Genomic DNA, 11,453 nt, shown 5'->3' on the forward strand with positions numbered 1-11,453 from the left:
CTATCATGGCACTTACAGAACAGTCAGCACTATACTGCAGATATTGAAAATAGCCTGTTTCCTTCTTATCTCCCCATTTTAAGCCTAGAGCCCTCCCAGGGCCTTAACTGTATGCACATCCCCAGAGCACAGTGCTTGGCACATAGTATACTTTCAACAAATAATTGTTGAATAAAAGAATGAATGCTTATGAAATGCTTCAGTTTAAGGAGACATGATTACCGCTGTTTTCAAGACCAAATTAAATCATTTTAATCATATTTATTATGTACCTCCTCCATAAGTACATTTGCAAAATAATATTTAAATAATTAACGTAGCCTCAAGTAGCAGGGTTCTCAAATAATACTTCTCATTCCGGACTTCCAGGGTAGAAAAATATTAACTACACTACATTATGGTTAGTAAGTTTCAATGGCAGAAAGTAATATGTAAAATATCCTAGTATACATATTCCTAAACAAAGACAATCTGGGCCTATCATAAAAAAGTAAACCTTTTTTAAGGGCTGCTTCAGTTTCTCAGAAACACCAAGCTTTTCCAGAAGACTTAACTGTCTGAAATTAAGACACCCTCCTAAAGATCTCATACACAAATTTTTCTATAAAAAATACATTAAAACCTTTTATATAGAGGCCACCCTTCTGGAAACCTAAACATTTCAGTTCTCAGTCCAAACCACAAATAAAGCATGTGAACAGAAAGTATCTGTCACAAAGTTTACAGGATTTATACTCAGGCAATAGCCCACATCATTTAATGGAAAACAAAAGACAACAGATAATATAGCAGCAGGGCCCGCTCACGGTCTGACAGCAGCAGAAAGTGATAGCCGATAACAGAAAGAGGACCCAGAAAAAAAAACATAAAAAGAAGAATGGTACTTCTGTCTCCATTCTAGTATTTCAACCCAGCAGGCTGAGACCATTTACTATAAACAAAAACAGCTCTATACACCTCAGCGAATAGCACTATTCAATTCTTTATGAATTCATAAAGACAACCCAAAAAGAAAGAATAACTTACATCCAATATTCTCCAAGGGAACAAGGAAGACAGTAAGATTTAGAAATTGCTTGTGGGTTACAATGGCTCATTTTTTTTTTTTTTTAAGTTTCAGTAATTAATGGTGTGAAGAGTCATCTACCTAGAAAATGTGCTTATGTAAATAAGTACCATTGCAGATGATGTCAAATAAACGGGATACCTTGCATAAATAATCAAAAGTTCTCACTCTCCAAGTGTATCTTAGAAATTCCCAGGTGTATGTTGGAAAATCCTAGCATGAATTAAAAAGCAACAAATTGATATTACTTGATAAACAGGAGCATGATTTTAAAAAGGATTTGAGGATTGAAGGTGGGATTTTCAGCAATGTTTAAACGGTAATGAAACTGACAGTTGTTCATAAGGTGCAATAAATGTTTTAATTTAAATTATTGGGAAATGTAAACTGCCAAATCTTTAAACAAAAAGTAGTTTTTATCCAAAAAAATTGTGGTAAGCATCTTTATTTACTACATTGGTTTATTTATTCTAAGATGCATACCAAGCTTAAATACAACAAGCACAGTCCTCCAGAAATCTTAAATTTAAAAAGAGTTTGAATCTGTATAGTAGTATTGCCTGGAAAAAGGCAGAAGTATAGTTTTGGCTCAGTTATGCCCAACCTCCTAATGGAGAATCAAGCTTTTACTAAATATCGGGGCACTATGATTTACTGTAGTTTATAAAGACTCGTATAATACTAAGACACACAACACTAGATGTCAACTTAACCTTGTAGGTGGCAGGCAAATCATACAATACTAGACTGTTTTTACCTGGCATTATCTAGAATAGTTGCTGAACACAGACACATTCCTAAAGCAAAACCTCAAAACACCAAGAGATAGTTTCTATAGGAGAAAACTAAGCTGGCTAAGATTTAATTCAATTAACACAAACTTCTGGTCTCCTTTACTATATAACATTGAGATGCATGACTCTTTAAAATCTCCTGGGGACAAAGTGCGGTCACTCTTAACACTATTAAAATATTGGTTAAAGATAACTATTGGGGCCGGGCGCGGTGGCTCAAGCCTGTAATCCCAGCACTTTGGGAGGCCAGGACGGGCGGATCACGAGGTCAGGAGATCGAGACCATCCTGGCTAACACGGTGAAACTCCATCTCTACTAAAAAACACACAAAAAAAAACTAGCCGGGCGAGGTGACAGGCGCCTGTAGTCCCAGCTACTCGGGAGGCTGAGGCAGGAGAATGGCGTAAACCCGGGAGGCGGAGCTTGCAGTGAGCTGAGATCCGGCCACTGCACTCCAGCCTGGGCGACAGAGCGAGACTCCGTCTCAAAAAAAAAAAAAAAAAAAAAAAGATAACTATTGGGTACTGGGCTTAATAACTGAGTGATGAAATAATGTGTACAACAAACCCCCGTGACATGTGTTTACCTATGTAACAACCCCAAAACCTAAAATAAACGTTTTTTTAAAAGAACAGAAAAAAAGACACTGTCTGTCCTTCCTCCAAATTTTTTTCTGGGGATACGTCAGAAGCACGCCAATTCTGAATGAATATAGACGTTTTTGAACATGAAATTATCAGAAATTATAACAACGATTTGGCATCTAGCCAAACTGCTAACATTCACGATACTGATCCTGAAGAACTGGTAGTACAAGGTAACAGCCTGAGGGGACTGAAGATTTTTGGAGTATTTGGAGTAGTGTGGGTTTTTTTCTAATTTTTACCAATAGGACCCACCAGAAATAAAAGACTCTATCGTCACTGTTAACACTGGCTCATAATAAAGGTGATTCTCCAGAGCACACCTGGTTTGATACAGCCACCCACTCCTTCCCTTGGCGACATTCTCCGCTGAGAACGCCTAGTTAGCGCAATCCAGCCATTCACATTAGTTCTCAGGACGCTCTCAGAAGTTCTCTACCTTCTCTCCTCTCCCCGCCTAGATGCTGAAAGGTGATGGGAACTCGCGGTACAGGTACAGAGGCTATTCCTTTCCTAAGGGAGTGCTGCACAATGGCACGTTTACCGTACTCAATTTTATAAATCCTCAATTAAACCAGCGAGTTTGCATATAGAGAGTGGGTACCCGGCCCGCCTCCTCGGATTGTCCTTCTGCCCCGACGCACTGCATCTACTTGCACTCTCCGATGCGGTTTGCCTCCTTCAAATCCAAAACACACATCCCAAGCTCCCTCGCCGCTCCTCCAGTCCGTGGAAGGCGCCCTTCTTTTTGCCAGCAGCGCGTCCTTCTCTCCCCGCCCGCAGGCGCTCACCTCTTCTCTAATCCCAGGGGCCCACACAGGCTTCTCTAATACAAGGGCACCCCGTAACATTCCCAGATCGGCGCGGGGACCCGTGAAACCCTGCCACCACTGTACACTGTCCATTGTCGAGGGTCGCGAGGGCACGCGGAAACGGCGGGCCCCGAAAGGTCTCAGCGAGCTTGTACAGCCCTGAGACATTCACCACCCCCAACACATCCCGCTCTTGTTCCTCCTTAGGGGGAAGAGTAAGGGGGAGTTGAAGAGGTTCCGAACCTCCTCCTGGTCCCCCATCTCTATCCCTGCCGTGGCAGCTGGCTCCGGCCTCTGGGCGCCGCGGTGCCCATCCCTTCAGGGGTCAAGTACAAGGCCCTCGGCCGAATCGCCTCCCTGTTATACCCTCCCTCTGCCTTGAACGCACATACGCGAGAGAACCCTCAAACGGATGCCATATGGGAGAAACAGGATTGCGGGCGCTATCAGGGGCCAGCTTAAAAAGATCTCCTTCACATCCCCTCAACCCCTAGCCTTTCTCCCTACCCCGTCAGCCCCCTCTATCCACTCCTAACTTCCTCAGCCCAACCCCATCTGTGCTTTCTAATTCCTACCCCCCCGCCCTGGATAGCAGCCATTCGCCCGGCACTCACCTCAGGGAGCAAACAACGCCCCTCTCCTCCACCCAGCCCGCCCCTCTTCCGCCCGCTGGAACGGCGTGTTCCCTCCGCTCACCTCGTCTCTTGGCTGCCCCGCGCGAGTTTGAGTGTGTCTCTGCCGCGTAATTGTATCCGGGACAGAAGGGACCCGTGTTTGTGCGCTGAATCAGGTGTCGCCGCCTTCGGTGGTTCGGGGGCGTAAGGGAGGCTTCAGAGTTAGCGTGTTCACTAAGGAGGACTCTCTGGGTTCACAGTTGATAGCAATGCTTTAACCGTGTCCTCCCTCGGGTCCGCAGCGCGCCTGCTCGTCCACAGCTCCCCGCGGGCGGCCAGGCCCCCCGCCCCCCAGCCGCGCCCCGCCCTACGCGCGGCGAGCAGAGCTGGAGCGCGCCGCTGTCCTTCCGCACTTGGCTCAGCGGGGCACGACACGGGCCGCCACGCGCTCAGCCTAGCATCACTCGCCTCGGACTGCGAGCGCCTCCAGCTCCCCCGGCTGGGGCATGGATGCAGACGCGCTTTCGTACCACGCGCTCGCAGGCTGGGCGAGGGGCAGAGCGCTGGGATCCGGCCAGTCGCCCGCTGAGCGTGGTTGGCTTGCAGGCTGGGACTTTTAGCTAGCCCACTGGGCGCTCGAGTTGCGAACTCTGATACCCGCACGTGGCCCCGCCCACTGTTCTCTCTCTGCGAGGCGTGTCCCGCGCCCTTTCCGCCACCACCCACGTAGTCCCTGTGCCGCCTTTTATCATCAAGGCAGTTCAGTGAGCTTTGCGAGTTGATATCGCGCGTTTTCTCACCTTCCTACCTTTCCTGCCTCACTCCTGCTGAATCTATTCAAAAGTTATACTTGGACAAGCGGATGGAGGAGTCTGGAAAATGAAGAGGGTGATGCTTAGGTGAGCAGGTACCTGCACTGCCGCCAACCCAGGCTTCAATTCTGGCTCTCTTGAAGCGGAAAGCCTTAAAAAACGGGAGTTTGGGGATACCGAAAAAAAGTAAATAGGGTTGCTGGACTGAATAACATCCCTCCTCTCAGGCTCGTGCTGAAAGGGCCATTCATGCTTTGCCTGGTTGAGCCTGTGGCGACTTTATTCTGACGAATCTGCCTTTGCCAGAGGCATAACCTTGCCAAGTTGGCGTCTTGTCCAGCAAGCAACTGTGCCCAAGGCTTGCTGGAGCAGCCTCTCTGTGGCGCCTCAGACCTTTGAGCGCCTTTGAGCGCCTGAGGTAGATTGTGAGTTTCATGAACACTGAGAAAGTCTAAGACTGTGCGTGTGTGAGATATTATATATAATATATATAATTTTTATATTATATATAACGTTATATATAATATATATAATTGTTATATGATATATAATGTTATATATAACGTGAACTGAATTGTTTATTGTTTATGTTTCATGTCGAGCGTAAATTCCAGAAGCTAAGATGCTGCCACAGCACACAAACGTTATGTGTTTAAACGTTGGAAATCAAAAATGCCATGTTGGGTCGTTCTTTCCTTGTTCAAAAGTGAGATTCAGAAATAGATTGGGATTTTCTGCCCTTAGATAAGAAAACGGAACTTACATTTTACTGTATATGTTATCAGTTAGTGATAAATAAAAAAACTAATATACACTGCTGTTATTATAAAATCCATATGCCCAAGAATGTTCACTGATGGAGAGATCTTCAAATGCCATTTCAAAAAAGATAATGCACTTTTCTTTGCAGATTAGAAATTTGAACATATTCCCTGTGCAAAATGCAGGGAATATTTTCACAGCCTTTGTACCTGATCTAAGGAGATTACCATATTCTCTATTTATTTCTTATTTAAATTGCACTAGAAAACCTAAAGTAAATGAAATGTAACATAATAAAGAAAAGAGAATTTAGACATTTACTTTAAAAGCTTTATTTCTCAAGGATCAAACTTCAGTTTCAAGCTACTGTTTTGATGATGCATATGTAAATTCTTGGTTAAAACTTGATCATTAGCAATTAAAACAACTTTTTTCTTTTATTTTACAAAAATCTTTAAAATTGTTTCGCCACATCCTTGTCCTTAAAATGGTGTTAACTGATCATTGTGTAAGGTTTTTGTCAGATTTTTGGATAGAAAAGGAGTGTATATTATGTATAGATATGTCCATGTTTGTTGTTTCTCTGATCTATCTGTTGTTGACCACATTAAATAATGATTATTGAATTTCTCACAGCTCTACACAGTAAGGGTGTTCCATAAGGTAAAACAAGTTTAGTCAATCATCGTATGAATAGTTGAAATACACTTTTGGAGTTTGAAATGATAAAAGCAAGAAATCAGTGAGGTTCACTTCACCGCCTCACTCCACTTTTCCTTTTTTTAATGCTCCCACCTTTAATTGTTAACATTATTGATTAAGTAGTAGAATACATGAATAATGGAAACATTTACTACTTGTCTTTAAGGAAGGCTGCATATTTTTCATATTTAATGCATCCTTCAAGTTCCCATACAGATTAAACAAGAGTCTCCCTGTCATCTTTAGTTTATAGAATGTTGAATGGGACAGCATAGGCTGTAGTGAGAAAGTTTCAGCCAATGTGGGGTATGCTATTAAAATTCTCTCATTATTTATATGGACCCTATATATCAGTATTCTCAATTGGTTTTTTTTTTTTCCCAGAAATACTTGTTATAATCATTCACCGCATATAACTTTATTGGAAAATATAAACAACCATATGCGAGATATTATATAAGCTTTGTAATCATTCACCATTAACTCTGGGATCAGACTCCCTAGAATTTGAAGAAGGAATTAATGAAATCAACTACAAACTAATAGTAGTAGTAATAGAAATTTTTAAATCCTCTTAAAGTTGCTGCAAAGTGTGACCACCCCCTCTTACACTCAAGTTAAAGGAGAATATTAACAGCCTGTCTTGTCTCTGTGGACAGTGGACCTAAGCTATACTCCCCAACTCCAAATTCCTGAAGTTTATTACAGGCCAGCAAGCTCCTGCATGGCTGCAGTCATAAGACCGATCAGTTTGGGTTGCAAGATATGTTTTTCTCAAGATGTAAGAAAAGTTGTAATGCTCGATTAACTGCCTTTGTTTCTCGCTTTTGTAACTTGCTTCCTGCCTCACGTAGTTCCTGCCTTAAGATGTTTAAAAGTAAGAAAAACCCTTTGTTCGGAGCTCAGACTTTCTGGACATATGTCCAGCTGGGCCAGTGATCACTTTAACAGACTCTCCTGAACCGTTTTCAGTCTCTCCAGTCTTTGATTGTCTGTAACATTTCTGGGAGCTCGTCTGGGATTGGAGACGGCAGATTTTCTCTCCTTTGCCTGTAGACTAGAGCCCCAGGACACAGGAAATCTAGGGTCCTTGGTGCCCCCACGAGAGTTTCAGTCCGGAAAGAGAACTGCCCTCCCACATTCTGGGGCCTTCCCCCAACAGCACAAATGGAACCGGTGGAAAGGGTTGCAGGACAGTCACGGGAGCAGTGCGCAGACATCTGAACCACGTTAAGGTTTGGGTCCTAATGCAAGACCCGTCCCATAAGGACAGAAGGGGAGCCTGATCACCTCCCAGGGCATGATGACTAGTCTGACCCAAGGGGACTGGGACAATGGGAGAGTCCCATTGATTCAGACGAAACTCATACCCTAACCGACATCAGATGCGGGTGGGGCTCGCAAGTTGGTCAGAAAGGAAAACCAGTCCAGGGACAGGGGAGGTGTGTGAAAGTGTGTGAAAGAGACACTCGGAAGAGACCAACGCAGGGCATGACGTGGGGAGGCACAGATCTCCTAGCATGGACTGTGTGCTCTGAGGCAAGTGTGGGAAAAACCAGACCTAGAACACTGCATACAGCCCATAGGACCAGCTCTGGCTGCAGCTAGCTGTAACAGGAATTAAGGCACTCTCCTGGCTAAGCAGTATCCGCCATGGCTGCAGTTAGCTGTAACAGGAATTAAGGCACTTTCCTGGCTAAGCAGCATCCGAATCTCCCGTGATAAGACCCAGTCTGGTGGATCCAAGAGTGAAAGTGAGAGTGAAGGCATGCCATGAGGGAGGAAATGGGAGGAAAAGCATCAAAGCCTACTCCACTGGAGTGCATGCTGAAAAACTTTTAAAAAGGTTTTAATGGTGATTACAGGGTTAAGCTAACTCCACAGAAACCGAGAACCCTTTGTGAGATAAACCAGCTGTCTTTTAATGTAGGGTGGCCAGCCGAGGGGACAATAGACAAGGAGATAATTGGCCGAGTGTTTCAGGTGGTCACCGGGCTTGGAGAACAGCTCAGGCACCCAGATCAGTTCCTGTATATAGACTCCTGACTAAATGTAATTCAGACCCACCCTCAGTGGCTGCAGACCTGCTTTGAGGCCTACTGTAAGACTCTAATGGCCTGGACAAAACCAGGAACCATAGAAAAAGACTGCAAGGCATCAGAAAAAGAAAAGGAGTCACAGGAAAAGCAGAAAAAACCTGTCCTACAGGCCCCACCTGAAGACTTAGAAAGTCCACCCCCCTATGCACCAATTTATCCATCCCTGGCAAGGCTTAGACAGGAGGCTGCCCCAGCTGCCTCCGGAGGTTCAGACTCAGAAGAAAGCATCCCTCAGGCAACACCACACAGAGAGAAGTCAGAGCCATTGCCTGAAAAGCCAAAGGAGGAATTCCAGGGGGATGAGGTTGGCCACCTTAGGTCGGGTCGTGCCCGAGCAATGCAGATGCCCCTCTGAGAAACATGGGGACACATTTATTTGAATGCACAGAATAAAGTCCAAGGGGGAGAATGGCTCTTCGTTTATCAGCCCTTCTCTACTACTGATCTCTGAAATTGGAGACTACATACTCCCTCCTATACAAAAAAGCCTCAGGCTCTTATAAATTTAATGCAGCCCATTTTCCTAACTCACAATCCTACCTGGGCTGATTGCAAACAACTCTGTCATTATTTAATACGGTAGAGCACCGAAGAGTTATACAAGCCGCTTTCCAGAGGCTGGAGAACAATGCGCCTGCAGGCACAGGAGATATCAAGCAGTATGCCCAACGAGTACTCCTGATAGAGGCTGACCCAGGCTGGGACCCTAACCAGGCTCAAGGGCTACAAAGTTTGCAGCGGTATTGAAAGGCACTCCTAAATGGAATAAAGGCTGGAGGGAAAAAGGCCACCAATATCAGAAAGGTCTGAGGTCAGCCAGAGGCCAGATGAAAGTCCCAGTGAAGAGACTCTGCGAGGCTTAGCAGCTTTATATGCCATTTGACCCTGAGGCTGCTGAAAAACAGTACATGGTAAATATGGCATTTGTAGGGCAGGCCCAGGGAAATACCAGGCATAAATTGCAGAAATTAGAACCTCCACAGGCGTGAGTGCTACTCACTTATTAAACTGGCTACGAAGGTGTACATTAACCGAGATCTGGAGGCAAAGAGATCAGGAGGCAAAGAAGGAAGCTAATTGGAAGCTTAAGGAAAGGCAGATTTGCTAGCAGCAGCCTGCACAGGAAGGGAAACTTACTTTGCAAGGAGGTGTGGGTGCATTCGTGATAAAGGCCAGTCTGGACAGGGATATAAGAGCTGGCCGAGGCTAGAAAAAGATTAATGTGCATGGTGCAAAAGGAAAGGACTCTGAAAGGATGAATGTAAGGAGAATAAGGAAAATGGTCAGGACCATAGTATAAGAAAGCCACCGGCCAAGGGCTACTGCACCTGGGAAAAACCCACAACCTTCTGGGCCTGCTGTGGACGGTAGGATATAAAGTGTCAGGAAAAAAGGCTCAAATCTGCTTTAAAAGTGTCCAGTATTTAGGCTTCTGTATAAGCCAAGGGAAAAGATGGCTCGGTGGTGAATGAAAGCAGGCTGTTTGTGCGCTTCCTACTCCAACCGCCCTGCGCCAGATAACAAAGTTCCTAGAGGCAGCAGGGTTCTTCTGCATTTGGACCCTAAATTTCTTGCTCATGGCTAAGCCATTATATGAAGCCACAAAGAAGGGCAAAAGGAACCTCTCCTATGGGGAAAAGAGCAGGATATGGCCTTCAAAGAAATCAAGAAGACTTTGATCCAGGCCCCGGCATTAGGACTGCCAGACATGACAAAGCCTTTTTACCTGTATGTTCATGAAAGTAAAGGAATCTTGGTACAAATACTAGGGTCATGGTATTGGCACATGGCTTATTAGTCCAATTAACTAGACTTGGTGGCTGTGGGATGGCCACCCTGTTTCAAGGCATTGGCAGCCACTGCCCTGTTAGCAGAAGATGCTAACAAGCTCAAATTAGGACAAAGGTTGATAATTCGGGTGCTCCACACGGTCGTCACCCTGATGGAGCAGAAGGGACATTGCTGGTTTTCTAATCCTAGGATGTTAAGATATCAAGGGCTTTTGTGTGAAAACCCATGCATAACCTTGGATATTGTGAATACTCTAAATCCAGCCACATTGCTGCCAATAGAATGGGCAGAGCATGGAAAGTCCCCGTTGTTTGGCCCAGGGTATGACAGTTGTGTGGAAATGGTGGATGAGGTTTTCTCAAGCTGAAAAGACTTAAACGACCAGCCCTTAAAAGACTCAGGTGTCAAATACTTTACCGCTGGGAACAGCTTCATATCTGAAGGTGTCATATGGGCTGGATATGCAGTGGTAACACTGAATTCAATATCTGAAGCCCACCCTCTGCTAGTCGGAACTTTGACCCAAATTGCTGAGCTAATAACTCTCACTAGAGCATTGCTCTTGGCAAAAGGACAATCAGTAAACATCTATACTGACTCAAGATATGTTTTTGCTACTTTGCATGCCCATGGAGCCATATATAAGGAAAGAGGGTTATTAACTACTGAAGGAAAGGGAATGAAAAATCAAAAGGAAATAGAGCAGCTCTTAGAAGCCGTAAGGGCTCCAAAAGAAGTAGCAGTCATCTATTGCAAAGGGCATCAAACAGAAGGAGGTGATAAGGCTAGAGGAAACAGAAAGATGGACAGAGAAGCCAAAAGAGCTGCAATGACAGAGGTAACTAAGAAAGAAGAGGAAACCCTTACCATGCCTTTACTGGAGCTCCCCTTACAGAACTCCCTAACTACTCCTCTAATGAAAAGGCTTGGTTTGAGCAGCAGAGTGGAAGTTAGTGGCTTGAGCAGGAGAGTGGAAGTTACCAGAAAGGAGGTTTGTGGAAGTTCTCCGATGGGAGGCTAGCCATCCCAGAAGCAATAGAAGCCCCCAACACCCCGACCCCAGTTCATAAAGCAGTTTCATCAGGGATCGCATATGGGGAAAACTGCATTACAGACTCTTGTAGGATGGCATTTCTATGTGCCACGTCTAACTGGCCATCACTTGAACCATTTGTGAGCCACAGCAGGGGCCAACACAGCCCCCAGGGATTCAAGAAACTGAAGCTACACCTTGTGAAAACCTGCTTGTGGCTTTTACCGAGCTGCCTCGAGCTGGAGGCTACCGGTACATGCTAATGTTTGTCTGTACTTTCTCAGGGTGGGTTGAGGCATTTCCCACCAGGACAGAGAAAGCTC

At 45.0% G+C, this 11,453-nt stretch overlaps 1 protein-coding gene across 10 annotated transcripts in view; it reads right to left on the reverse strand.

The window, feature by feature from the left end:
• LOC105486216 (UDP glycosyltransferase 8) overlaps positions 1-4,586 on the reverse strand; it is a 115,095-nt gene extending 110,509 nt beyond the window's left edge. For 3 of the 10 annotated variants that reach the window (XR_011621074.1, XM_071093112.1, XM_071093113.1), the window contains exon 1: positions 4,014-4,544. The gene's annotated coding sequence lies outside the window, so the exon portion shown is untranslated. Of the gene's footprint in view, positions 1-3,931 lie in introns of all 10 variants that reach the window. The other 7 variants (XM_071093111.1, XM_071093107.1, XM_071093109.1 and 4 more) reach the window with 5 other exon arrangements.
• Between the last annotated feature and the right edge of the window lie 6,867 nt (positions 4,587-11,453).

Source organism: Macaca nemestrina, chromosome 3 (genome assembly GCF_043159975.1).
Source record: "Macaca nemestrina isolate mMacNem1 chromosome 3, mMacNem.hap1, whole genome shotgun sequence".
NCBI classification, from domain to species: Eukaryota; Metazoa; Chordata; class Mammalia; order Primates; family Cercopithecidae; genus Macaca; species Macaca nemestrina.